Source organism: Phascolarctos cinereus, unplaced genomic scaffold (assembly GCF_003287225.1).
Source record: "Phascolarctos cinereus isolate Bilbo 61053 unplaced genomic scaffold, phaCin_HiC Scaffold_4;HRSCAF=312, whole genome shotgun sequence".
In the NCBI taxonomy this organism is placed as follows: Eukaryota; Metazoa; Chordata; class Mammalia; order Diprotodontia; family Phascolarctidae; genus Phascolarctos; species Phascolarctos cinereus.
The window spans coordinates 18,562,144-18,589,426 of record NW_027555847.1 but is presented as its reverse complement, the minus strand read 5'-3'; the positions used below and the strand labels follow the sequence as shown (position 1 = coordinate 18,589,426).

At 46.0% G+C, this 27,283-nt stretch overlaps 1 protein-coding gene across 3 annotated transcripts in view; it reads left to right on the top strand.

Annotated features, from left to right (window-relative positions):
• NT5C3A (5'-nucleotidase, cytosolic IIIA) overlaps positions 1-27,283 on the top strand; it is an 82,022-nt gene that overhangs the window by 19,700 nt on the left and 35,039 nt on the right. For 2 of the 3 annotated variants that reach the window (XM_020968995.2, XM_020968993.2), the window contains exon 1: positions 26,262-26,421. The exons of the other annotated variant lie outside the window; for it this stretch is intronic. The gene's annotated coding sequence lies outside the window, so the exon portion shown is untranslated. Of the gene's footprint in view, positions 1-26,261; positions 26,422-27,283 lie in introns of those variants that run through there. 3 annotated transcript variants of the gene reach the window in all.

Here is a 27,283-nt window from a genome sequence, read left to right as displayed (position 1 = left end):
TGCTTCAGAGTTTGCAGTCTACCAAGCCCTTGAGTAGTGACTCAGGAGATCTGAGTAGTAAAATGGGCAGGTACAGTTGAGCACTGGACTTGGGTTCAGATCATGGCATTGCCCCCTATGACCGGTGGGACCGTTAGCAAGGTACTTCTCTCTAAAATGAGGCAGTTGCACTTCAGGGGTGCTCAGGTCTCTTACGGATCTACACCTTCTCTTTGCTCTCTCTTGTTGACTTCTTCTGCCCAGCAGCCCTGCATGTGGTTTCTTGAAATATTTTCTTGCTGGTGGTGTGTTTGCATCTTTGCCTTGAGCTTTTTTCAGGATTTTCACAGCTCCTCCCTCAACTTCCTTTCGGTGAGGGCTGCTCAGAGCCCCAGCTGCTTCCACAGGGTGTTGTTTCTCCAGATATAAATGCAGTATAAGTACTCTGCACCTCCAGGGGCACTCTTCCAACTCATGGAGGCAGTTGGGATAATCATTCTGCTGAAGCTGGCCCTGTAGCTCATGAAACATACAGGATCTGAGGAATTCTTACAAACCAGAGATCCTATCAATGTCCCTTATAAATTCCCTAGTCAAGAGCCTGCTTATCAGAGTTTTCTTCCAAATGGTTGGAATGTAGAATTGTCTTTTTTGAAGGATAATCAATGCCTCATCCACCTGCATGCTTGTTTCTTTCTTTGTTGGATATCCTTCAGCTAAGCAGTAGCCTTGCGGGCTGCATATGGCCTGCCACCATGTCACACCCATGTTCCTTTGGCATCTTGTTGAAAGAGGCAGAATTGTTAAGCATACCAATGAAAAGACTTGCTTTTGCAAGTGAAGACAATTTGACTGCCCAGATCCATTCTGGTTGGACAGAAGGTCTTGAGTTTTGGGTAAGGAGTAAGGATAAGGCTTGGACCTGGGATTGCGCAAGGTTAGATCCCTCTCCCAATGCAGGTTGGCGTGGGTCAGCTAATAGCTTTCGGGCCCTAGGAAGTTGTGGAACATGAGCCCAGGGCTTCTTGGTCATTCCGTTAGGCTGGGCTGCCTCTTCTTCCCCTAGAGCAGACCATTAGTACTGGAGGGAAACCACTGAGAAAATTCCAGTTTGACCTAACTCTAGGTCATTATGCTAAATGTATTTGATTCTCTTGGGAATTCTTTCTGGACTTTTACAAGACCTTCTGGCCTGTTCGTTAACTCTGTTTTTAGTCACTTCCTACCACCAACATGATGTGTAGTCAGAGACTGTGAGGGCAAGAACTATCTCATTTGGGGGGTTTTACCCCCACTCCTTGGCACCATGCTTGGCCCAGAGTAGGTGCTTAATAAATGCGCCTTGCCTCATTCCCTCCTCACCCATACCTCGTAGAATCTTTCTCTTCCCCCCGGACGGGGCTCAAGCACCTTCTCCGCCGTGAAGCCTTTCCCGATCTTTGTCCCAAAGGCTGCAGCCCTCCTTCCCTAAACACCTCGTCTTTATCATTTTTGTATCAGACTCGTGCTAACTGTGCCAGCCTCAGTTTCCTACCTTCCAGCATTGTTGGGATAAAATGAGAGAATCTTTGTGAAATTTAAATGCTAGCTATTATCACATAGATTTGTCTTTCTCTATTCATGTATACACGTGCCATCTCCCCCAGGTGAATGTCTCCTTAAGGGTAAGGAATGTTTCATTGTTTGTCTTTTTATGCCCAATGCCTGGCACACAGCAGGGGCTTAGTAAATGTTTGTTGACTGCCGAATATTTCACACTCTTTGGCATCTTTATTCTCAAGCATAGCCATCTCTTAGACATTTCAGACATCCCAGAGTACGTATGTACTCAGGACTGCTATAAATTCAGCTTATACCTGGAGGAGGTTTGGGTTTTTCTGGGGTTCTCCCCCCCTCCCAGATCTGGTGTTCATCTCTGGATTAGCAAGGCCTGGGGTTGCTGGCACAGACTCTTTCAATGGTGTCTTCTTCCCAGCTCTCAGTGGCTCCTGGATGTGTTTTGGATGACAAAGCTTCATCAACTGACTGAGAGCGGATGGAACTCACAAGGCATTACTTGTAGCTGCAGCATCCACACTCTTTGATGCCCAGAGAGCAGCCACAGCACGCCCTCTATGAAAGCCAGGCCTGGCTCCAGCTCTGGAACCTTCCACTGAGGGCACTGACCCCTCTGGGGAACAGAAGCCCCCTGGCCTCTGCTGAAGGCCTCTCCATCCTGGGCTCCAGAGTCAGAGCATCGGTTTCAATAACTTTACAGACTTTCAAGTCCGATATTCATGGAGTTTACTGTTATTATTCTCTTACTATAGATACAAAGGATATAGGCTCAGTCCTCAGTTTTTCCAGGAATCTAGAGGTCATTTTCCTTTGGGGAGGGCTCAGAGCAATATGTGGCCAGAATAGATGCTAATGCACGTTGGGGGACTTGGTATTTCACTTGGTACGGCCTACGCAGGATCCCAAGGAAGATGTAGAAAATGGATGGGGGGGGAGGTTGGATGGATGGATGGGTGGATGGATGGATGGGTGGGTGGATGGCTGGGTGGATGGGTGGATGGGTGGGTGGATGGATGGGTGGATGGGTGGATGGATGGGTGGGTGGATGGGTGGATGGGTGGGTGGATGGATGGATGGGTGGATGGATGGATGGATGGATGGGTGGGTGGATGGGTGGGTGGACGGGTGGATGGATGGGTGGATGGATGGATGAGTGGGTGGATGGATGGGTGGATGGATGGGTGGATGGGTGGGTGGATGGATAGATGGGTGGATGGATGGATGGATGGGTGGGTGGATGGATGGGTGGATGGGTGGATGGATGGATGGATGGATGGATGGATGGATGGATAAACAGTCAGATGGACAGATGGATGGAGAGACAGACAGACCAACCTTCAGAATGCTCCTTTTTGCAGTGATTTGGCCATCATCAATAGTTATGATATCAACTTCTCACTTGAACTATTGCAGTAACAGTCAGTCTCAGTGCCTCATGTCCTCTCCCAATCTATCCTCCACTCATCTACAGAGCAATTTTCCTGAAGGGCAGATCTGACCGTGGCACCTCCCCTTCTCAGTAATCTGCAGTGGTTCCCTCTTCCCTCTAGAATCAACTATAAACTCCTCGATTTGGCATTTAAAGCTCTTCACAGCTTTTTTTTTTCTTTTCTTCTAAGCTATTCGCAGCCTTCTTTCTTGTCTTCGTACACATTCCTGCACTCCCAACACTCTGCAGTTTGGCTGAACTGCTCTGCTTGCTGTCCCATGGACACAGTATTCCATTCCCCATCTTTCTCTTTACTTTTGCCCTGGTTTCTCCCACACACACACACCTGGAATGCACTGCCTTCTCACCTTTCAGAACCCCAGGTTTCTTCTTAGACTCACTCAGCTCATTCCCACTTTCGGGAAGCCCACCCTGATTTCCCCCAGCTGCTTCTACTAGATCCACTCCCTCCTCACCCTGCACCGTGTTCAGTTTGCTTATGTTTATGGAAGTGTTCAGCCTCGCAGGTAAAGTGGAAACTCTTCATGAGCAACAATTCTGTCACTTTTGTCTTTTTATCCCCAGCATTTAGCTCCATGCATAGCACGTCAGGCACTTAATAAATCCTTGTTAACTGATTTAGTTGATTTTTCTGCATGATTTTTATAATATAATATGAAGATTTTTGTGTACTTGGGGGTTTCTTTTTTTGTGGTGATGGCGGTGGTGGTTTTGCTCCGTGGGTGTTATTTTTCCCATAAAAATGATACAAAAGTGACACATAATTGTTCCCTTTTTTGATGAATTTCTTTTGGACAAAATTCATTTAAAGGCTGTTTGTAATTAGTGGAGAAAGGACTCCCTAATCCCCAGCCCCTCATTGTGAAGAACTGCTCAAAAGAAAATGAGAGGGTTTGACAGAAATTAGCTTTACCAGCATCTTCTGCCATAGACTGTCTAAGCACAAGCAGAGATAGACAGTCTGAATATAAAAGGTCACATCATTAAAAAAAAAAATAGGAGGTTAAGCGAGGAGGTTACACTATTCACAACCAGAGTGAGGGAAGAATTCTTAACTAAACAAAAGAGAGAAAAGAGGACAAAAGACAAAATGTGCTTTTGACTATATGAAACTTGAAAGGTTTCACACGGACAACAGCTCAAAGGATGTGAACAGTTTTCAGGAGAATTGAAAACTATAAATGACCCTTTGAAAAACTTGCTGCAAATCACCCAGAGAAAAAGAAGTAGGAATTTAAACAATTAAGGGTTCACCTTCTGCTCTGTAAATTAGCAAAGAGCACAAAAAATGACAGGAGTCCAGGGTGGAGAGTTTGGAAAATGCTGGCGCTCCAGGCCAGGTGTTAGGGGAGCTCTGAAATGAGCCCGAGCCTCAGTCTGGGGGGAGCAGACAAAGTGTATCCTTTGACCCAGAAATCCCACACAGGCTATGTATCCCAAGCAAGTCAAAGCCCAAAACCCAGGGCCAGTGGATAGGCAGCAAACATCAGAATATTTGTAGTAGGAAATATTTGTGGTGGGAAAGAACTGGAAACAAAGCGGGCACCCACTAATTGGGGAAGGACAGAAAAAAAAACTGTAGTCTGAATATAATGGAATATTCCTATACATTCAAAAGTGAGGAAGGTGAGGGACTGCAAAGAACAAAGGGAGATTTGTATGAGCTGAGTGAAATAGACAGAATGAAACATACAACGTTTACAGAATGGCCACCACCATGTAAAGGAAAGAAAAGCGTTGAATAGGATCCCTTGGAGAATACATTTAATGAAAGCCAGCTCCCTCTTCAAGTAAAGAGGCATCGCAGAATATTACACACTTTGTCAGATGCTGAGAACCCAGTCCTCCCCAACAGGCATTTATTGTACCAGTGTTCTCCCTAATGGGCTTTCTTTGTTGCTAGGGATTATTCAACCTGGAGAGGGGAAGGGGGAGTGGGGGATGAGAAGGTCCTTTTTTTTATTTCAGAAAAATGACTGCCATAAAGACAAAAGAGATCAATAAACTATGTATTTTAGAGAAAAAATAAATAAGTGTTGTTTGTGTGCTGAAAGACCGGCTGCCTCGGCTGAGGCATTTTTGTTCTTCCTTTGCACAATGCTTGCAAAATGTCTCCCTGGGTTACCCTTGCATAATTAAATTATCTTGGCCCCTTAGACAGCTGCAGCTTCCACTTCCTGTCCTTCTGCCTTTGTCTTTGTGCCGTTCTTTATTTTTAGATAGTTTTGATATCGACATTCTTAGTAGGACTTGTGTGTTTATAAAGAATAAACAGATTTTTAAAATACATATATATTTAATTGAGAAATGTTTGATGAAACAAATAAAAATACATCTGGGAAAATTTTTAAAAGGAGTAAACAATTGCATTGTAATTCTCCATTTTAACAAGTGATAATCAATATTCTGCATTCGGTGACAGGATGACATATGTACTTTCCTCTAGCCTTAGCATTTTGCATCGTTGCTAGGCAACTTGCCTCCAAATCCGACAGAAAATCTGCGGCCATACGCTTCTCTGTCGCAAGGGGGAGCACCACTCTCTCGGATGGACTCGCTGGGCTCTGACATTTCCCATTCATTGCTTGCCAGTGTCTGAAAAGCACCTCGCCCACAGACAGTTCATTTTCTGTGCTCATTTACACACCGTCCTGGGGCCTTCTACCTTTAGAGTCAATCAGAAACACCCACACGGTTATTTCCCCAAGTTATGTGGTCTACTCCCTTCCTTTCAAGGTGTATGCTGGATGGTTAGAGCTTTAATTCTAGTTCAATTGGAAAGCCCCTCTTTGGAAGACCTGACCTTACAGGTAGGCAGAAGTAGCCCCTTAAACAATGTGGTAAGAAGGGCCCCCTGCCAAAGCAGATCTCATCCCTTCCAGAGTAAAGCGTACGCCCCTGCCCCTCTGGCCTGGTCAAAAATTCCAGGCACTGGACTCCCTTTTGCATCAAGGTAAGGCATTGCCTCTAAAATATTAAAGAGAACATATTTTCCCCAAGAAGGAACAGAGTCAGAGAGGGGTGGCCTTCTTGAATTAGTCCATTAGCATAGGTTTGTTTGTCAGCTTAACTGGTTGTCATCTTGGAGGCTGGGAGAGGTAGAGGTAAGGTAGAGGTAGAGGTATAGGGTGCTAAGCAAATTGGACCCAAACCAAGGACTGATGGTAAGAAGCAGTAGGGCCTTGCTGTGGACCCTGCTTAGGGAGCTGGCTAACAGCAGGATGGTACCAAATGTCTCTGGGATAGAGGAGGTAAAGACAAACTTTGCCTTCATTTTGCCCATGGTACATGCAGGCATCATCCTATCTGGCCCCTAAGACCACATGTCTTCAGATGTTCCATATTAAGTCTTTCCACCCATTTCCTAACATTCAGAACTCATTCACCCTGGGTCCTTATCCCATTTGCCAGTTATCTCTTCTTTCTGGAGATACCCCTGCAGCACCTCTCCATTTCCTTGGCTAGAGCCTGCTTTCCTCCCAGGTAACAAGTCCTAACATCCACCCTCAGACTGATGTCTACAGCTTAGCTTCCCTTAAGCCATGATATACATGATCAAACTCACGTTTTTTTTTTTAGACCTAAGGCAATTCTAGCCTGGGACTTTCCACACACATTTTGCCAATTTGACCCTTTGGTCATTAGTCCACCTTTGGCTTGGGGTTTTTTTTTAAACCTTTGTTGAAAACAAAGTGCATTTATTAAGTGCCTGGGCCCTGTTGCCAAGCAACGTGGTAGGTGCTGGGGATATAGAGACAAAAAGAAATTTAAAAAAAAAAAACTAATCCCTGCTCTGCAGGAGCCTGCATTCTATCAAGAGAGCCAGCATGCATGTACATAATAAGTATATAGGGCATAAATACAAATGAACTCTAAGGTAACTGGGGGGGAAGGGAGAACATGAACAGTTGAGGGAATCAGGGAAATCTTCTAGTAGGTGATGCTAAAGCTACATCAGGAAGGAAGGAAGTGCTTCTGTTTTCTAAAATGGAGAGTGCGGTCTAGGCATGAGGAATGACCAGTGCTGAGGCACAGAGGTGGTGAAAGAACCAGAGAGAAAGCTAGTTTGGCTGGGCAGTGGGGTGCAAAGTCAATAAAGCTGGAAAGATAGACTGAGGTCAGATTGTAAAGGACTTTAAAAACCTGTGTTATCCTATCTTATTCTAGAAGGAATAGGGAAAGATACTGGAGTTTGAGGAGGGGCGTAGCCATGGTCAGACCTGCGTTTAAGGAACAGCATTTTGGCCACTGCATAGGAGAGGAATCCGAGTGAGGAGAGATTTAAGGAAGGAAGACCAGTAAGGAAGCTGTGCAATGAGGAAGCCAGGCAGGTAAGAGAGAGATGAAGAGAAGAATGCCTTCCAGGCAGAAGGAATGACTCATGAAAATGCCTGCGGATAGGCAATATGTTACATGAAGAAGAATGAGAAAAAAATCCATTAAGCTTCATTTTAGTAACTGTCTCGATAGTCCAAGCCTCTGTTTTCTAGCCCTCCACAATCCATTTTTCGCTTGCAGATTCTTTCTTGTATACAACTGATATAAAAGCAGCTATATTTCAACCCCCATTGGGTCCTTGTACATTGTAATCCACTGTCCATGGCCAACATGACCTACCACTTGAGCCTAAGAAGGGGGATGCCATATTTGCCTATTTTATCCATAAAGATTTTGCACAAAGAAGTTCAGAATTTGCCATTCCATGTTTCTTCCTTCAAGGGGGTAAACAGTAAATTGGAAAACCATCATTTCCTACTCCTCTCTGTCTCCTGGCTCCCCTAACTTCCTTCAAGATTAAGCTAAAGCCTGGCCTTCTACAAGAAGCCTTTCTCAATCACCCATAATGCCTAAGGAAGGCTTAATTGGCTTCCCTCTGCTGATTATCTCCAGTTCCTCATGTCTGTATCTTGTCTGTCCGTAGCTACTATCTCCTCCATTAGCCTGGGAACTCCTGGAGGGCAGGGGCCACGTTCCTGCCTTTCTTTGTATCCCCAGCACTTAGTACAGAGCCTGGCACATAGTAGGTACTTAATAAATTTTTTTTGACTTGATTATAAAATGTGGTTCCCCTGAGCAGTCACAGGAAGAGGCATTGTGGTTTAGAACACTGGACTTGGGGACACTCAGTGGCAAAGCTGTGGCTGGAATCTAATTAGCCGGGTGACCCTGGCCAAGTCCTTCATCTCTGGACCTCAGTGCCTCATCTATAAAATAAGATGGATGGATTGACTCTGCTCTAATATCCCTTGTTTCCTTCCTTCCTCTAGTTTGGCTGTGATACGGATTTATTTACATGCATGTTGATAGATCTGTGTTAGCAGTGATGAAATCAAAATACTTCAAAATCCCTCTGTTTATCGCTGTTACTTTTCCCAAGAAAGAGAGGAGGGGCCTAAAATTCAGAGTAATGAAGAACTCACTGACTTTTAGCAAAATAAACTACCCAGCCTGACAGTTTCAAAAAGTAACAGAAACTGAAGAAATAAACTTACAGAGGGGATAACAAAATTAACATAAATTTTCTTTTGTTAATAATAACAGCTAGCATTCATATGGCGTCTACTGTGTGCCAGGCAGGGTACTAAGCACTCTTACAAATGTCACAATAACCTGCTGTTATTATCCCCATTTTACAGTTGAGGAAACTGAGGTAAACAGAGGTTAAGTGACTGCCCGGGGTCACATAGCTAGTAAGAATCTGAAGCTGAATTTGAACTGAGGTCTTAACTCCAGGCCCTGTGCTCTATCCATTGCACCTACCATCTTTTGGGCAGTGTTACATGCATACTAGCTCAATGGGGGACAATCAAAGAAATCTGATGCGGCACAAACACCTGCAGATTGAGTTGTAGAAGCAAGGCAAGTAGACATAAATGGGAGACAGATGCGTGCCCAGTAGTGTAATGTAAATTTAGAAAGCTCTGGAAACCTCTAGAAATTATAATTTCCTCTAGACAGACTTGGGTGGAATTCTCCAAAGTGAAGGAAGCAGAGTTAAGAGAATCATGCCTACATAGGTCATTGAGCCCTTGGTAAAGGGAGACCGCGCTAAGAAGCAGCAAACTCTCCTCTGAGGCCGACGGTCCATGTTCTCTGGGTCTTTGGACTTAAAGGCCACCCTTCTCTTTTTCTTAAGACAGTAGATTACATGTTCATCTGCCGCCCTTCTCAATCTCGCCTTTGTGCTGTTTTCCGTCTCTGTTTCAGGGAAATCGATTTCGTTGCTGCCTACTCCATGTGGTTGTTTAGAACTGTCCACCACATCGAAACAAAATTTCTCTCAATGAAAAGAACCCGTCCTTTCTGAGAGTTTCAAAAATTCTAGCCCTTTTGTGATATGGGTACTCTTTTTAACTTGGCTTTCATGATGTAGAAGCACTCTACCTTCCCCTAAACAAGGGAGAGGTGAGAATTGTTCCATCTCTAATAACATATTTCTTTAGGCTAAACAAAGATAAATTGACTAGATACCTGGAAGGGCATGTTGTGATGAAGAGTTTATCAAGACATTTTAAAGGCATACTCCAGAGCTCTCCCGTGGTTTTTTGAATTAATTATTTTTAATTATAGCTAAATTAAAGCACCATTTTATAGTTTTTCAGAAGCAACATAGACATTATTAGTACCACTAAAAAGATTTTCTAGGTCAGAGCTTGATTACTCAAAATTATAGTATAAATCTTGGTCCCTTTTTAAATAAATCTTGAAGGTACTAATGGGGAATTAAAAAGCAAATACCATCTATTTTCCATAATAAAATTATCACCACTTAACCCTGGAAACATAGCCACTAATAAGTGAGATTCCATTTTTCCCTTTCTTTCTGACCATAGCCTGGCCTCAAAGACCCTTAGCCCATTTACTGAAGGCATTGTGGCATTCAACTAAGTAATTGTAATCATAGTTGACACTTACATATATTAGACAATTTGAGCTTCACAATGGCCCTGTCTGTTGGGTCCTAACCAGTGTTGTTATCCTCATTTTACAGATGAGGAAACAGGTTCAGAGAAATTGAGTCACACAGTAAATTTCACAGGCGAGATTTGAATCATGGCTTCTCTTGAACGCGAGTCAAGTGATTGTTTTTTTAAAAAAACACCACCCACTGCCTCTCAGTAATTGGCAGGCAGTATGGGTTTTGTCACATTAAATAGTTTTTCATTTGAACTTTCCAGTTTTTGCACAAATTCAAATTCAGCCAAGCATGGATCGGAGAATTAAAGTGACTTTACTTAAGGTTTAAAATAATAGTGCTCCTCACTGTGTCAGGAGGAACTAAGAAAGGCCTCCCTCTGGCAGATTGAATGAGAGGATGTGAACAGAGCCTCAACAAGCTCGGCGGGGTGTGAATAGGTGGCAATCTCTATGGGGGGGGGGGTTTCTAAGTCAAGGAGAGCACTGATCAGTTGGAGGGATCAGAATGGAGCGGGTCAGGGAAGGTTCGCGGGTAGAAAGGGAGCAGAGTCTAGGTCGTGTGTGTGGCTTTCTTTAGGGTTTGAAATTATTCATCTGTAAGCAGGACTGGGTCTTTGCTGTTGGCTTGGTTCCTTTTTTCTTAATTTGGTCTTTGAACATCATGCCGCCTTCTTCATCCCTATAAATGGCTTCTTCAGTCTAATTTACTAAATCTTTCTGAGTATCATACCAAGGCTCGGTACATGTTGGGAGCCATGGTGGTAGATTGGGTAGAGCGTGGGACTTGGGAGTCAGGAAGGTCTAGGTTCAAATACTCCTTCTGCTGTCAAATAGGATAATCTACCTCACAGGGTATTGTGAGACCCAGATAAAATGCCATATGGAAAAGACTTCGTAAACCTTAAAATGCTATTTTCCTGTCAGCCTTTATTTAGGATGGGGTCGGGGGGAAACCTTCCAGGGAAGGACAATGTGGATTCAGTGACTGGTACTCAGAAATAGAGTTAGAAGAGTGTGGAGGAAGGGAATTGGGGACGGGGAAGGGAGGACATCGGTTCAGTGGCTGGCTTAGAGATGGCCTAGAACTGGCTGATGAGCCTGAGACCAGGACAAGATAAGGGAATCACTAATCAAGGCTTTCTGTGTGTTTGCTGTTAAAACTGATATTAGTACTCAGCATTTTCTTGGGCAGGATTTCAAGCAATTCTTTGCCACCAGCTTACAAATTTGTGCAAATGGGTTTCTTTCCAAATTATTTTTATTCCTTTTTAATATGCTAAGATTTTCTCACGTTCACCTGAAACCCCCCCCAAAAAAAAAAACCCAGTCAATTACCAGCATATAAAACCTCTTACAAAAGTAATGATTTATTGACTAAAGGGAAAGTCAAGGAGAGGGCTTCAGTACTGCCACGTATCTGAAGCAGAGGGTGAATTTTCCTGTAAGCGGTGACCAGGATTGGGCAGAAAGCGTTAAGGGTACCAAGTAACTACTGTACAAGCTTGAATTACAAAACTCTTTAGCTGCTTCTAATACAACTCAAAACAAAATGCCAACCCCAGATAATGCAGCAGATCATTTACAGTGGACAGAATGCCAACTGGCTGATACAGAAATGATACAAAAGCAAAATACGCAGTTTTCATCTTGTTCTAATCCAAGCCCAGGGAGCTAACTTTAAAGAAAACGAAATTCCGGACTCCAGGATCATGCATCCCCAAAAACCAAAGTCAAAGAGAATTTGGCCCCCAATTTCTGACAAATTTCTGAGAAATTATACATCCTACACTGTGCTATCACAAATCTCTCCTTCCCATTGTCCAAGCAGCCATTCGTTTCATACAGGAAATTAAACTGCGAGAAAGTCAGCAAAACCAGCAGCCTCAAGAAATTCGCAGGGGCACAAACTGCCAGGAAATTACTTTGATGGGAGATATTCCAACAAAGAAATGAATGAATGAATGAATCCGCCCAGATTAAGAGTTAGGCCCCCTCTGCTTTTATTTGTGGCCGTAAGTCTGTACCGCAGCTCAAAGAGCTGGTAATTAGTTTTTGGTCTGTTTTTTTTTTAACATCTCCCTGTTTTAAGTGCAACATGTTTTTAGTAAATTTTTGTTGACAATCATTTTGACAAATATTTTACACAAGAAAATGAAAAGATTTTTCTTAGAAAATAGCATCTCAATTTATTTTTCTGTTATTTAGTTACCTAGTGATTTGTAGTTAGTAATAATCATAATAATGATTAGTAATTTGTCATGTAATGTATTACTGTATATTATGGTAATTAGTAATGTAATTGGTAGTAATAATAATAATACCACCCCTCATACACTTCATTTAGCATTTTAAGATTTGCAAAGCATCAGCTTCCCATCTGCCCCTCGGGGAAGCTTCTCCTCACCACCTCGCCACCCACCACCCACCCCCACCCCTAGCACAAGGTTCCTTTTCTTTTTGTTCTGTCATTTTGATGCTATCTGACTCTCCACGGAAAATCCCATACTTGGGGTTTTCTTGGCAAAGGTACTGCAGTGGTCAGCCATTTCCGTCTCCAGCTCACATAAGCTTAGGACTGGAAGGAGTCCCACCCCGTGTATTTTACAGATGCAGAAACTGAGGGCCAGAGAAGTTATGTAACTTGCCCAGGGTCACTGCTAGTAAGTGTCCAAAACAGAATTCTAACTCAAATCTTGACTGCAATCTCAGTGCCATACAACACTACCTCTTATTTGAATGAATTCGAGTGAGTGAGTGAATGAATGAATGAATGAATGAATGAGTAAATGAATGAATGAAAACGCTGAGGATGAGGATGATAGCAGCTGAGCAACTGTTTTTATGAGCCATGTCAGATGCCAGCTTGTCAAGGGCAGGGGCAGTCTTGTTTTTTTGGCTTTGTATCCCCAGCACCTCACACAGTGCCTTGCACGTAGTGGGGGCTTAATAGATGTTTAATGACTTGAGCCCTATGTGATCAGTAGTGGAAGTCTTTTTCCTAATTAATCCTGTTTGCCCTCCCCACTCTGAACTGGCCCTCCTGCCACAACTCTTCCCTGTTCCTGGGGTGGTTGACATCATACCTGGAGTACTTCAGGAATTTTGTACTGGAGGCGGAAGGTGGAACTCAGAGACACGTCTTAGGAAAGTAACAAACACCTGGTCTGCTGAGCTGTTTAGTTGGAGACAGAGAGCTCTGTCTAGTACTCTCTTTGCAGTAAACCTACATCCTAACAGCAGGAGCCTTTGAAACCTCCATCCCTTCTCCAGCCAAAATTTAATTAAGAGAAGGAAGTTATTTCTTTTCCCCTTCTCATGAAATACCAGAAGTGGGAAGAAGTTGGGCAAAGGTCAGGATAGAGAAACTGAGTCTTGGCTTCTACTATAGCTTCATTCTTTTACCCAGAGACTTCCTAGAATAGTAAATAGGGGCACACAATAGCATCCCCGAACCAAATGGGATTCTGGGGGAGGCATCTTTGGAGTAGATCCGGCTTGTCTTGGTCACTACCTTGTTGCTTGCCTTTGGACAGGAGGCTTCTCCTCACAGACTTCTCTCTAAAATCAGAGAGGCCACGCTCCACCGTCTCTCGAGTTCCTTCTAGTGAAAATGAAAACACTTTTGTGATTCCATAACTGAAAAGTTTATTGTGGTTATTGAAAGGAGGAGGGGGAAGGGCTTGTTCACATGGCTTAGGGAAAGGATTTATTTTTTCCTATCCAGATATTAAAGGAATAAAAGATCTTTACAGTGTCTGATTTGACTTCTTTCCTTTGCCCATGTATTGTTTCTGCCAGCCTCCAAAAGGGATTGCCAGGCGTGGGAGAGGGGCAGAGAATATCGATATTGATGAATGCATTTTAAAGATGCATATTGGATTAGGTTTTTTGAGGTTTCAAAGTTTGGAAGGTATTTCCAATGCACTAGGGCTTTTAGGCACATTTCCAAGTGGGCATAGTGTCTAATGACAACGTTTAGCTTTTTAAGTTGGCTCCCCCAATTTGACAGAGGAAGGTAAGTTAGAAGGCTTTATTCAGATTGGTGGTAAGCATCGCTTTGTACCCAGTAAAACCCACAAGCTCGGCCTTTGTTTGCTTGAGAAAGGAAGCTGGTACAAAGCCCTAGCTACTCCATGGAGAGCCCTCCCTCCCCCTTCCAGGCTTCTGAATTCTAAAACCAGAGTTTGCCAGCGGGAGGGATGAGATGGGATTTGGTTGCTATGACAACGAGTCCGGAGCTGCCGAGGCGACAAAGAGCAGACGCTGTCTGCATAAATCTAAGGCCCTGTGTTGCTGGGAGCTGCCTGGCCTTCCTCTCCACCTTCCCCCATTATAAAAAATGCAGCCAGAAGTTACTTTACATTGGATTAAATCCTTTCCCTCTGGACCTTTTGGGCAGCCCGACTCTCAGTGTCTTCTCTCCACTGCTGTATTCCTCTGAAGAGCTCCCACATCCCTGGGCGGCTGGCACCTCCATCCTGTGCTGGGATGGGCAGCCGCTGAGGGACAGAGACACCCTGGCTGCCAGGAGAGGAAGGAGAGACATCTCCCCTCCTGCGGGGGGACAGCGTAGGGATGGGGAGAACTTAGCCAGTGTCTCCCCCTCCCTGCTCCCTCGTGGCAGGCAGAGCCAGAGGGCTGCTGGAGCCTCATGAACCAGCAGGCCGCATCCTTCCGTGGAAAACAGCTGAATCCCAGCTGAATCTGTTAGACTGTTAGAAGCATCGTGGCATCAACATTGGCTATTGTGTGGGGGTTTGACTTGACTTAAAGTGAATATATTTGAGTAAAGATAAAATGCTTTGAATCTTGCAAAGTGGCATAGTCTTGCATCTCATCATGGTATGATGGCGACCGTGGGCTCTCAGGGGATGTGGTAGCAGGGCTCAGATCCAGGCAGGGTTTACTGAACCAGAAACCCAAAGAGTATAGGCTTAGGGCCTGGATCTCATCGATAGGAGGAACGCTTCAGAGAAGCTGACTGCAAAGCTAATTGGTGACTTTTCAGCGTGAGCTTTTCCACAGCAACACTGGGGCTTGCTTTATTGTTTTCTTGATTGATCAGATATAAGAAAGTGACTTAGAAAATGTTACTGTGGATTAACCCTAAAAGGGTACCATGCATACTTTTTTTTTTCTGGAGAGCTGTTTGTTAAACAGTTATCAGTGTAGCCCTAGAACTCTCAATTGAGGAAACTCCTGCTACCTGTACAGGTCAGCGCCTTCCCCAGAATGCTGCCCAGGAGCACCTAGAGGTTAAGTGACTTGCCCACAGTCGCACGGCCAGGATGTATCAGAAGTGGAATTTGAATCCAGCTCTTCCTGGGTTTCAGACCAGCTAGCCCCATGCTTCCTCTATGTGAATAGAAGCCCTCAGCCAGTCTGTGTCTCCTGCTCTGAGAAGCAACCAAGCCCTGAAGTAGGGGGCAAATCAGGGGTGAATTTAACAGCCTTCAGTGGCTTTCTTCAGCTTCTGCAGTAAAAGGAAGTGTGCTAAGAAGGACCTACCGAAGTATGTGGCCTTCTAGGTCTTGAGGTGCAGCCCTCTGACCGAGTCCAAGTTTGACGGGACAGATCTTTTTAGCAAGGGGATTTATTCCGTGAAGTTTGGGTTCGGTCAGAGGGCCGCACTTGAGGAGCTAGAGGGAAAGAATAGCAGCTGTGGGACCTTGAGCAAGTCACTCACCATTCTTGGGGCCTCTTTTGTTATCTGTAAAATGAGGGGGGTTGGACTGACCAGCCGCAAGGTCCCTTCCTGCTCTAGAGCCAGGGCCCCATGGATCCCTTCCCAGACCATAGACAAGCATTCGTTTGTCATTCAGCATCGCTGATACAAAGTCTCTCTTCAGTTGGCCAGTGATTTCCCTGCCCTGGAGGAGCTGAGCCCCGTTGTGCTTGACCGCCTCTCCCTAGTTGAAGCCAGGTGACACAGAGAGATCCTAATGAAGTGCAAGGATGGCTCCCGGCCTCTGTCTACACAAAGGACTCCGGGGGCTTGGCCTCATGGGTCACCGAGGGGCCCCCAACCTGGAGCCACCACTTCCTGGGTGTCATGGTCCTCCCACCTCGAAGTACAGAGGAGGGAGAGAAGCAGAAAGACCAGCAGGGAGGCTGCAGCCTTGAGATTCAGGGACTCTGATGAGCAGGGAGGCCAGGGGAACTGGGTGGGAAAAGGCTGGGATCAAGAAATGAAAGGGGCCCAAGGCTAACAAATTCCCACATTGTGAACACTCTTCAAGAGTGTTCTCTTCAAGAAGAGAATCTGGGACTATGGCTGACCAAACAGGTGCAGGAATGGAGTGGAGTGTCATTGTGCCCTGAGAAATGACCAGTGACAAGAGTCCAGAAAAGCACAGGAAGATGACCGAGGCAGGACAGAATAAACAGAACCAGGACATTGGAACAATAGAACGTAAAAGGAAGCCCAACTAGGAGGCCGCCTATCATCCAGCACACAGCGTGTTAGATGTGGAATTGGCTCGCCAGCCCATCTGATGGGACGCCTGCCCGTGTCCTCCCAGAGCGTGGCCCCAAAGGCCTCACCTAGTGTAGTCGGGGTCTTGCACTCTTTCTCCTAACATCGTGAAGATACCCATGGGGTGCATGGGATGTCCGCTGTTTATTTTTTCAGCAAGGGCATGCAGTGGACAGAGTGTCAGGCCTGGAGTCAATAGGACCTGAATTCAAATCCAGCCTCAGACACTCCTTTAACCGATGTCTTCCTCAGTTTTCTCATCTGTAAAATAGGGTTACTAATAGTACCTGCCTCCCAGGGTTGTGAGGATCAAATGAGATAACATTTGTAAATCACTTAGCACAGTGCCAGGCACATGGTGAGCATCGTGTGAACGTTAGCTGTAGTTGTCAGCGTCAGCATCTCACATTTCTCTGAGGACATCCTTTACTGTGGTTCCTTATTTGATCTGTGCTGCTCTGAATCACACCCAGAGACTGTTGAGTCCTACAAGTACCATCCAGCAACATCACTGGAGTGGGGGTGCTTTAACAGATGGGCTTTTGTGTCTGGAGAAGTTTGGGGTCACTAAAGGATTCTGGGGACTTCCCAAAGGCCAGTGCATCTTTACAAAAAAAATTTAAACCAACATCTGAAGGTGCTGAGGTTGGCGAGCACCAAAAATCGCCCCCTAATATGGAATTGATGAAATCATAGCAGATAGATAATTTTTTAGGTATGCATAGGAGTCATTTCAGAGTCAACTCTCTCTCTCTCTGTCTCTCTCTGTCTCTCTCTCTGTCTCTGTCTCTCTCCCTCCCTCCCTCCCCATCCTGTCAGACCATGGATTAAGTCAAAGATCAGAATTACAACAGCTGTAATCATTTACCTATTTCACTGAGCCCAGTTCTCTGAGAAAACAGGAAATAGTTACAAGTAATAACATTGAGCGTCATAGCTCAGACAAATTTAGCAGGTATGGAGAAGTCATCACAAAATTGTAGAAAGATCCCTGAAACCACCTCAGACAGCAAACACTTGATCTGTTTGCCAAGTGGAGAAATATGGCAGCCATGAGCAACCCTAGTGTATGTGCTGATGGTGAGTTGTATCTCAGCTGTGAAATAATGGAGCACCGTTCATCAGGATCTGCTGGGAAAATGGAAAAGATAGTCTATGTGGACCTGTGATGTTGTGATGACTTCTTAAGCCCACTGACCATTACAAGACCTGTACAGTGGGATCTGTAGGCCCTCGGAAGAGATTGCCCTAACAATCTGCAAAACAATAAAAGATCAACCCAACAATCTATACATAAAAAAGAGAAGACCCAACAGTCTCTACATTCAGACCAAACTAGACTGTCACCAAAACTGTGTTGCCCAGATTATGACACCCAATTAGAAGGGCTCTGAGCTGTGCCCTAGTCCAACAAGAGGGCGGAAGTAGCCAAATTGCCTTCAGCAAATTGTGCATCACCTTGTGCCACTCAAATTGTGCCTCCAGATTTCTCCCTGCCACAAAACCTGTCTTTCTAAGACCTGCGCTCTTCCAGTGACACTGTGTGTCTGAAGTCATGGCACGCCACTGTCTCAGAGGAGTCATAGGGCTGTCATGAGGATGAAATGACAGAATGTATGTGAAGGACTTTGCAGACTTTAAAAAGCACTATAAATATGTCGTTTATGATTGTGAAGGCTTTATAGGAGGACCGAGACAAGAATAATGAAGACAGAAGGGTTGTGATGGCTCACCATCCTGAGATGTTAGTGTTCCTGACTCGCTTCTTCATACCATAAAGTCTTCATGTGCTTTTGATGTGGAGGAAACTAATACCTCTTGACTCATCTTGAAAAATATAGGTAGTGGCTACACACCTGTTAGTGATTAACCTGCAAATATGATGTGGAATTGTTTTTAAAATGGAAATCTGAGACTTCTCTCCATCTTGTCCTATCTGCCTCCCTCCCTAAGAACTTGAATACCATTTCTTAAAAATATTAGGGGCAGCTAGGGGGTGTGCCAGCCCTGAAGTCAGGAGGACCTGAGTTCAAATGTGGCCTCAGACCAAATACTTGACACTAGCTGTGTGACTCTGGGCAAGTCACTTAACCCCAACCGCCTTTAAAAAAAAAGTATTTTTCTCTAGAAATACTAGAAATATTCAAGATCCAGGTTAAGTCAATCAAGAAGTATTTATTAAGTGCCTGCTGTATGCCAGGCATTCTGCTAAGGATACAAAAAATCAAATAGTGCCTGCCCTCAAAGAGTTTACATTTTATCATCAAAACAACACATTGTTGTTTTTTGTGTTCGTTTGTTTCAGTCTCGTCTGACTCTTTGTGGCCCCATTTGGGGTTTTCTTGGTAGAGATACTGGAGTGGTTTGCCATTTCCTTCTCCAGCTCTTCCTGACTCCAGGCCTTTAGAAATACAAAAACATGGACCTGGATAAGGTCATTAGTGTGATGGAGAATGCCCTGGCTCTGAGGTTGGACCAGCTGGCTCCGGGTCCCAGCTCTGACGCAGCGGTATGACTTCATTCATACTTCTCTCTGCCTCAGTTTCCTCATCTGTACAATGGGGGCATGGTGGTGGACTGAGTGACGCCCGAGGTACCTTCTAGACCTAGATGTGGGATCCTGTTTAAAAAACCCACCACTGCTACGTTTTGGAGCCACACACACACACACACACACACACACACACACACACACAGCAGCTGGGTGGCATAGTGGAATCAGGAAGACTCCTCTTCCTGAGTTCAAATCTGGCCTCAGACACTTACTGGCTGTGTGACCCTGGGCAAGTCACTTAACCCTGTTTGCCTCAGTTTCCTCATCTGTCAAATGATCTGGAGAAGGAAATGGCAAGCCACTTCAGTATCTTAGCCAAGAAAACCCCAGATGGGGCCATGGCGAGTCGGACGTGACTGAACAACAACTTAACGATGCACACTGCCTGGAGACAAGTGGACTAGCCACAGAAAAGACTTCCCAGAGGGAGGTGACCTGGAACCAGTTCTCCAGCGCACACTATGGGCACGATCTTGGCTTCATGTTAAGTACTGTACTGGCCAGAGCCCGGGAGGGCAGGGATGGGTGCTGTGCCTTGACCTGACTGCCCAGAAAGACTCGAGAAGGGGGTGGGGGGCCCTCCAGGGCTGCAGCAGCATCGGTCAGGATCACAGGAAGCTGTGGGCCCTCGGACCCTAACGTTGCTTTCAGTTGGAAAGCTCTGTAATTCTGACGATGCTGAAATTCAGCCATACTCAGTCTTCCTTCCTTTGCTGAAGTCTGATGCTCTTATCTAGAACACCACACTGCCCATGTGAAATCCCTCACTCTCCTAACGTCCTGCTGAACAGCTGCCTGTGGTCTGCTCGTTGCTTTAACAGAGAAAAAGAAGCAGAAGGGAGGAAGGGGTAAAAAATACATTGGAAAAATGTTGTTTTCTTAGCTTTCCTGTGGAAGTAGTGGTGAAATACACATACCAAATGCAAATGAAGGCAGCATAAAATAGAAACAAGATCCAGGTTAAGTCAATCAAGAAGTATTTATTAAGTGCCTGCTGTATGCCAGGCATTCTGCTAAGGGTGCAAAAAATCAAATGGTGCCTGCCCTCAAAGAGTTTACATTTTATCATCAAAACAACACATTGTTGTTTTTTGTGTTCGTTTGTTTCAGTCTCGTCTGACTCTTTGTGGCCCCATTTGGGGTTTTCTTGGCAGAGATACTGGAGTGGTTTGCCATTTCCTTCTCCAGCTCATTTTACAGATGAAGAAACTGAGGCAAACCTCAGTTTCAAGTGACTTGTCCAGGGTCACCCAGCTAGTATGTGTCTGAGGCCAGATTTGAACTCAGGAAGAGGAGTCTTCCTGACTCCAGGCCTGGCTCTCTGTGCACAGCACCATTTAGGTGCCCTAAAAACAAGGTCTACACCTACCGTATACAAAATATAGTAATTGAGTAATAGATAAGTGCAGGGTAATTTGTGGGGAGAGGCACTAGCAGCTGGTAAGATCAGGAAAGACCTCATTCACAAGGTGGTGTTGTGAAGGGAAAGCCTGTGCAAAGGCAGGAAGGCAAGAGATGAAGTGACATGTGAGAAACAGCCAGAGGGCCAGTGTGGCTGGCCTGGAGAGGGCATGGAGGGAGACAGTCAGGGTGGGAAAGGCTTTAAATGTCAGAGGACCTCATTGATCCCAGAGGCGCTATGGAGCTACAGCAGTCTGTGGAGCAGGGGAGGCTGGATCTGCGGTGTTCCAGGAGAAGCATGCAGACTCCTCTCTTTCCCCATCGAGGGAGAGCAGACTTGTACACTGACACACAGTTATTCACGTCACATTTAGGGCGTTCAGCTTCACTGCTCTCAGGGATTCTGTGTGGCTTCCCTTCAAGAGAGCAATGATTTTTTTTAATAGTTGCAAGAAGAATTCATGGGCAAGAAAATTATTGAATAAATACAGTCATATCATCATCACAGTAGAAACAGCTTGCATTTACAGAGCACTCCAAAGTGGTCTTCACCACAGCCTGTAAAGGGGATACTAATTTTGATCCCCATTTTATAGATGAGGAGACTGAGGCTGACAGAAGTTAAGTGGCTTGCCTAGGGTCCCACAACTAGTAAGCTTCTGAGGCTACATTCGAACCCAAGTCTTCCTGACTTTAGGCCCAGAACTCTTAGCCAGTATACCACTTTGCTCCCTCCATTCAGGGCATAAATGTCGATCGTGAACTGAAGCGCTGCATGTTGAGTTAGGAAGAACTAAGTTTGAATTCGGCCTCACACAGAGCTGGGTGACCCTGGGTGAGCCAGTAAACCACTCTACACCTCAACTTCCTGTTCTGTAAAATGGGGTAATGGTGTCTACCTTCCAGGGCTTACTTTGAGGATCCCAGGAGATAATATATGTAAAACACTTGGCAAACAGAAAAGGCTCTGTACCAATTAGCTACTCCCTGGACCCATTTCAAGGCTGTTCGTCTTCCTAGAAAGGGGGGAGGGGGGAGGGTATTGAGGAAGAGGCCCTGGCTGTGTTATACCCAGGAGTATCTAGATCCCATTACTACAGGCTTACAGCTTTTGGGCAGAGGCCCTGGGCAGAGAGTGAAATTCATTCTCGTTACGGCCTCTTTTTGCCCCAGAGCAGCCATGGCTTTTGTCCTGAATCTTAACGCCACGATTCAGACTCCTGTTCCCGCTGCCTCCGTAGACAGGCCAACTGTCCGGCCCTCCCGGCAGCTCCCTCTCTGGGAGATCAGCTCTTGGGCCAAAGGTCAAGGCCAGCCCAGAGCCTGGCGCAGGGGAAGCCCTGACAGGCCCTCAGTGCCCTGACAAGGTCTTCCCTGACTTCTGGGGAGCCAGTGACACGTGACTACAGCCCCTCCCTTCAGAGATGACTCCCGGTCGTTCCCCATACTTGGCATTCCGCCTCTGGTTTGCACAAGCCAGCCCGAGTCCCTGGAATGTGTTCCCTCCTCATTTCCTCCTTCCGTCCTTCACTCGGCTCCCCACCACCTGTTCTCTGGTGCCTTCCCTGACCGGCCCCACCTCCGCTTTCTGGGCTCCTTCCTTCTTTCAGTTCACCTTGGTTTTGCTTCTGTGACCATCAGGCAGTCAGTCAACAAGCATTCAGGTGCTTGCTATGTGCCCGATACTATGCGAATTGCTTGGAATCCAGAGGAAGACAAAAACCCAGCACCTTCCTTAAAAGCGCTCCCATTCTAAAGGGGCTGATAGCATGTAAATAACTAGGTAGCACTGAGACAACATGGGTGGTGACTGGGGGAGGGGGCGCCTGGGAAGTGAACTCCTGCGCAAGGTGGGATCTGAGCTAAGGCTTAGAGGAAGCCAGGCGGTGGTGGAGGGGATGGAGAGCATTCCAGGCATGGGAGGCAGACGACCAAAAGGCCTCGAGTCCATGGGGGAGGGGCAGCAGAGAGGCCTCTAGGGGTAGACGTGAGTAAGGTGGGAAGGGGCCCGCTTATGGAGGGCTTTAGGAGGCAGCGTTTCCATTGATTCTGGAGGGAAGGGGTTGCCATTAGAGCTTATTGACTAGGGGTGTGCCCTGGTCAGAACCTCAGTTTGGCAGGTGAATGGTGGGGTGGTTTGGAGCGGTTGGAGAGTTGGAGACGAGGTCAGAAGGCCAACTAGGAGGCTGTGGGTCAGGTGTGAGGGAATGAGGACCTGCAGTGGGGCAGTGGCAGAGGAGAGAAGGGAGACGGGAGAGAGGCCAGGAAGGCAGAATTTACAGGACGTGGTGATGGAGGGGATATGGGGGTGGTGACACAAGGTGGTGGGCCCAGATGACTGGGAATGTGGTGGTGCCTTTGAAGTTAGGAAGAGGGAAGGCTTTGGGGAGAAAGATACCGAGGTCATACTTGAACATATTCTGCTTCAGATGTGTGTGAGGTGGCCCAAAGTCTGTCGGCCATGTGAGGCTGGGGTCAGGAGGGGGGAGGGGCGGATATGCAGGTCTTGGCATCATCTGCCTGGAGATGATAGTTGAGTCCATGGAAGCTGAGGAGATCTCCAGATGAGGTGGCCTAAAGGGAGAAGAGCCTTAGGGGACCCTCACAGTTAGGGGGGATGGCCAGGATGGAGATTGAGAAGAAACCATCAAATAGACAGGAAGAGAACTCGGCAAGAGCAGGGTCATGAAAGCCTAGAAGGGGAGATTATTCAAGAGCACAGGGCAGCCAATGGTATCAGAGAGTGAGGAGAATGAGGATTCAGGAAAGGCCGTGCAGAGATCACTGAGGACTTGGGAGGAGAGAGTCAGGAAAATAAGGAAGTCTGAAGCCTGGCTGCTGAGGCTTCAGAAGAGAGGAGACAGCAAATGTAGAGAGCGTTTTCAAGGTTTATCTGAGAAGGGAAGGAGAGCCAGCCACAATGGTAGCATCAGTTGTAAGTGTGGGGGGCATGGACGCATTCACAGGTGACGTGGAGGCGGTGATGTCCAGGGAAAGACTGAAGGTTAAAATGTGCAGAGAGGAAGGGTGATCCATCCGCTGGAGAAGACGGCATTGGATGGGATCTGAGGTGCATGTTGAAGGGTTAGTGACCTTGGCAAGGAGAAAGGGCACCTCTTCACGTGAGACAGGCGTGTCGCTATCAGCACCACCCTCCATAAGACCGAAGACTCCTTGCGGACAAGGACGACTTCATCTCGGTGATGCTTCCTAGCTGGTTGGAAACCAGAGCATGTCTAGACAAGGATGACCCATCACTGAGGGGCCTAGAAACCAGAAGCACAGAACCGGAGAGTGGGAGGGACCTCAGGGGTCATCGAGCCCACATCACGGCTCCACCACCGACCCCCAAAGCACTCGGCCAGTCTTGTCCTGAAGACCTGCAGTAAATGGGAAATCGAAGCAATCTGTCCTGCTTCTGGATGGCTCTCCTTTCCTGAAGTCTAGCAACCTGTGGCTCTTTCCTTTGGTGCCCAAGTGAATAAGCCGTCTGTCTTCTGGGCAGCGGGCCTCCACATACCTGAAAACAGGGAGCATTTTCCACCCAAATCTTCTCTTCCTCAGGCTAAATATCCCCCAGCTCTTCAGCTGACCATCCGGCACAATTTCAAGGCCTTCCCCATGCATGGTCATCGTCCTCTGGCTGTCCTCATTCCCACCTGGTGGCTGTCCAGGACTAGATCCAGTGGGTAGGCCTATAACCTTCTTAGGCCTAATGCTTATTTATTTAAATTCTATTTTCTTTCTATAAACTTCACAAACATGATTTCAGTATACAAAGAATAGAAAAAGGATTGTCAATGAAACTATTGACTTGTATTACGTGGTTTGTTTTTTTAAAGGCTACATTAACTATAGCATGATAATGACAAAACTGCCTTGTTTGCCTGTCCCTTCTGAACTTCTGTCTGCTTGTCTGTTTTCCATTTGGTTTGGTTTTTGGACGTCCCTGTGGCCACCCAGACGCTCCCCCAGGACCCCCAGTAGAAGCCCTGGCTTGTCAGAGCACGCACTGGCCCTGCCTTTCTGCCCCCACAGGGCCGCACTTTGCCAACAGGTGGGGAGCGTGACTCACTCCCAGCCTGCTGGAGCTGGGATTAGCCAGCCACAGGGCTCCTGCCCTTTATGCTTGTCGTCTTCTGTATTCTCTCGGCATTGTGTTCCTCTTTCTCCTGTCTGAATGCCCTCTACCTTGCATCAGTTCACTGGGCGTGAGTCTTCCTAGGTTTCTCCACATCTCTCATCTTTGTCATTTCTTATGGCATAGTAATCTTTACATTATATTCATGAGCCATTCCCCACTTTGTTTCCGATTCTTTACTGCCACAAAAAGTGCGGCTGTGACTGTGCATTTTCTTTGAACTTTTTGTAGGTTAGAGGGGACCTGCTTTGTAGTAAGAGGCAGTGTCAGGGTCAGGAAGGCCTGGGTTCAGGTACAGCTTCTGACAGTGGCTGAGTGACTCCAGACAAGCCTCTTAACCTGCCAGTACTGGAGGGTCAGTGAAGGCGCTGACCTGCCTTGATGGAAAGAGTTCTCTCATCTGGGAATTCCCTGTACCAAGGAGCACAGTTTCTATCTCTATCTCTGTCCCTCTGCCCAGGCCTAGAGAGAAGTCAAGACCCGGTGTCAGGACGAGGTGGGTTCAAATCCTTCTTCAGATACTTAACTTCGGTCTGCCTCAGTCTCGGCAGCTATAAAATGGGAATCATGATAGCACCCACCTCCCAGTGTTGTGAGCGCTAAAATGTATCGAGGTATGCTAGCTCTGCTTCCTCGCTTTGTGTCTCATACAAATTACAACCGATGAAGGCTAGTTGAAGGAAGTGATGGTGGGTTTAGCCTTGGGAGAAGAGGACTTGGGTGTGTGTTTTGGGGGTAGAGGGTCTTCAGATACTTCCAAATGGCCAAGCAGAAGAGCGATGAGGTCTGTTCTGGCTGGGCCACTTTAGGAAGAATTTGGGGTGGAGGCTACCGCCAGGAAGAAGTGATTTTAAGATGGAGAAGGACTAATGAGCAATTAGAGCACTCCAGGAAGGTAACGGCCTATCCCTAAGGCCGGCTGGCCCCTGCCACTGGAGATGGGCCAGTGGACGCTGCGTCCCATCACTGACTGGATGTTGTTGAGGGTGTGGGCCGGACTTAACCCCAACAGGTCCCATCCAGCCGGGAGCTTCAGAGATTCTCTGTGTCCATTCTCACTGGGGAAATGTGTGTTAAAAGCAAGATGTTCACTGTAGCATTGTTAGAAACCTTCTATAAGGGGCAGCTAGGTGACCCAGTGGATAGAGCACCAGTCCTGAAGTCAGGACCTGAATTCAAATGTGGCCTCAGACACATAACATTTAACTAGCTGTGTGACTCTGGGCAAGTCATTTAACCCCAACTGCCTCACCAAAACAAAAAAAAAACTATAAATGGAAACTATAGCATAATTTAATGATATGTAGTTTATTAAAACATTCAACATAAACAAGTATGCTTGTGGCCTTTGACAGCTGAAAAAATGCTCGGGCTAGATTTCTGTTTACAGAAATGTAACTTGGCAGTGCCCCAATGATAAAACTGCTGAGAGAGGGTGAGTGCATATCCACTCTTATCTCCTGTGTCCTGACACATAAGTATCAGTTTATTGCAACATTACTATTTATAGCAAAACACGGCTAGTGTTTTTTAAATGGTGAAAATACTTACTACATCTTTTATTTTAAAAGTTTGCCATTTTCTTTTTAATGTTGGTAATGCACCAATTCCCCTAATGTTTTTGCACGATCAGTAAACCAAGGGAACTTTTTTCTGTGTGGAGTCCATTTCCCATGCCTCAAGAGTCCAGGTTTGCATCTTTCTGCCCAGACTCCTTGTCAATGTAGCAAATGCTCCCTCCCAGCCAGAGGAGGCAGCTCCGTCCCTGAGCACAACAAAGTACAAGCGTTGCTGACTACGTGTGGCCCAGGACTGTTTGTTTTGCACAGGGATTAGTCAGGCCCTTTGGGACCGCCTTCAGTTGCACCTTGGGCTGCCTATATTAGTCATTCGCAGGCAGGAAGAATTTTCTTTTACTGCTCTAGCTCCTCCGGCAAACTTCGCTGGTAAGTGTATCTGATTCCTGTCAACAGATGTGCTTCTTTAGCCTAACTTTGTGTTGGGAGCACGGCTCCCAGCTGGATTTGGGGGTGCTCCCCCGGAGAGTTAGACAGCCTGGCAGAGCTTTCGAAAGAAAAAGCAACAGGAACCAGCAGAGTCCAGTGTAGCACTTTTAATCCCTCTGATTTAAAAAAAGGGGAAATGCGTAAAAAAGGGACATTCAAGTATTAGGGGCTAACCTCAAAAGCTTTCTCTTTGCTATCTTACTTATTAGCCAGAAGCTAATATATAATATATCATATCCAAGAATAATACGTAGATCTTGGATGAATCAATGTCATCTACATGCGCTTACCCTATAAATCAGTTTGGAGAGTCAGGTGTGTGCCCAGGTTTAGAAACCATTTTGGGTGGCCAGTATAGATGATTGAGACATGTTTAGTTTATTTTTATGATAATATAATATATGATAATAATAATATTTTGATAACAAAGATGAGGTAGCTTAGAATGGGATTAAACTAGTAAAGATATTCTGGTGTGCTATTATAAATGATTTGTTCTTAACAGTAAAACTTCTGTAAGTCTTTCTTGGTAAATTAGAAGCTTAAGATGTAAATGTGTGAAAGCAACAGCCTAAAGCACCGCTGTTTTGGGGATTCACTGGGTTGTTTAGCAACAGTGGAGAAGCTCGAATCCGTCCCAGAGTGGATGTCCTGGTGTCCTTTTGTATACATTTACCTATAGAGTCCCAAAGGCAGGAGAAGGTCAGAAGATGAAGCCACTGCCTTCTGGTGGTTGACTGGGACGTTGTTGACCATCTGTAGGCAGCTCAAGCTCTTCTACCTGGGGACCCCAGGACAGGAT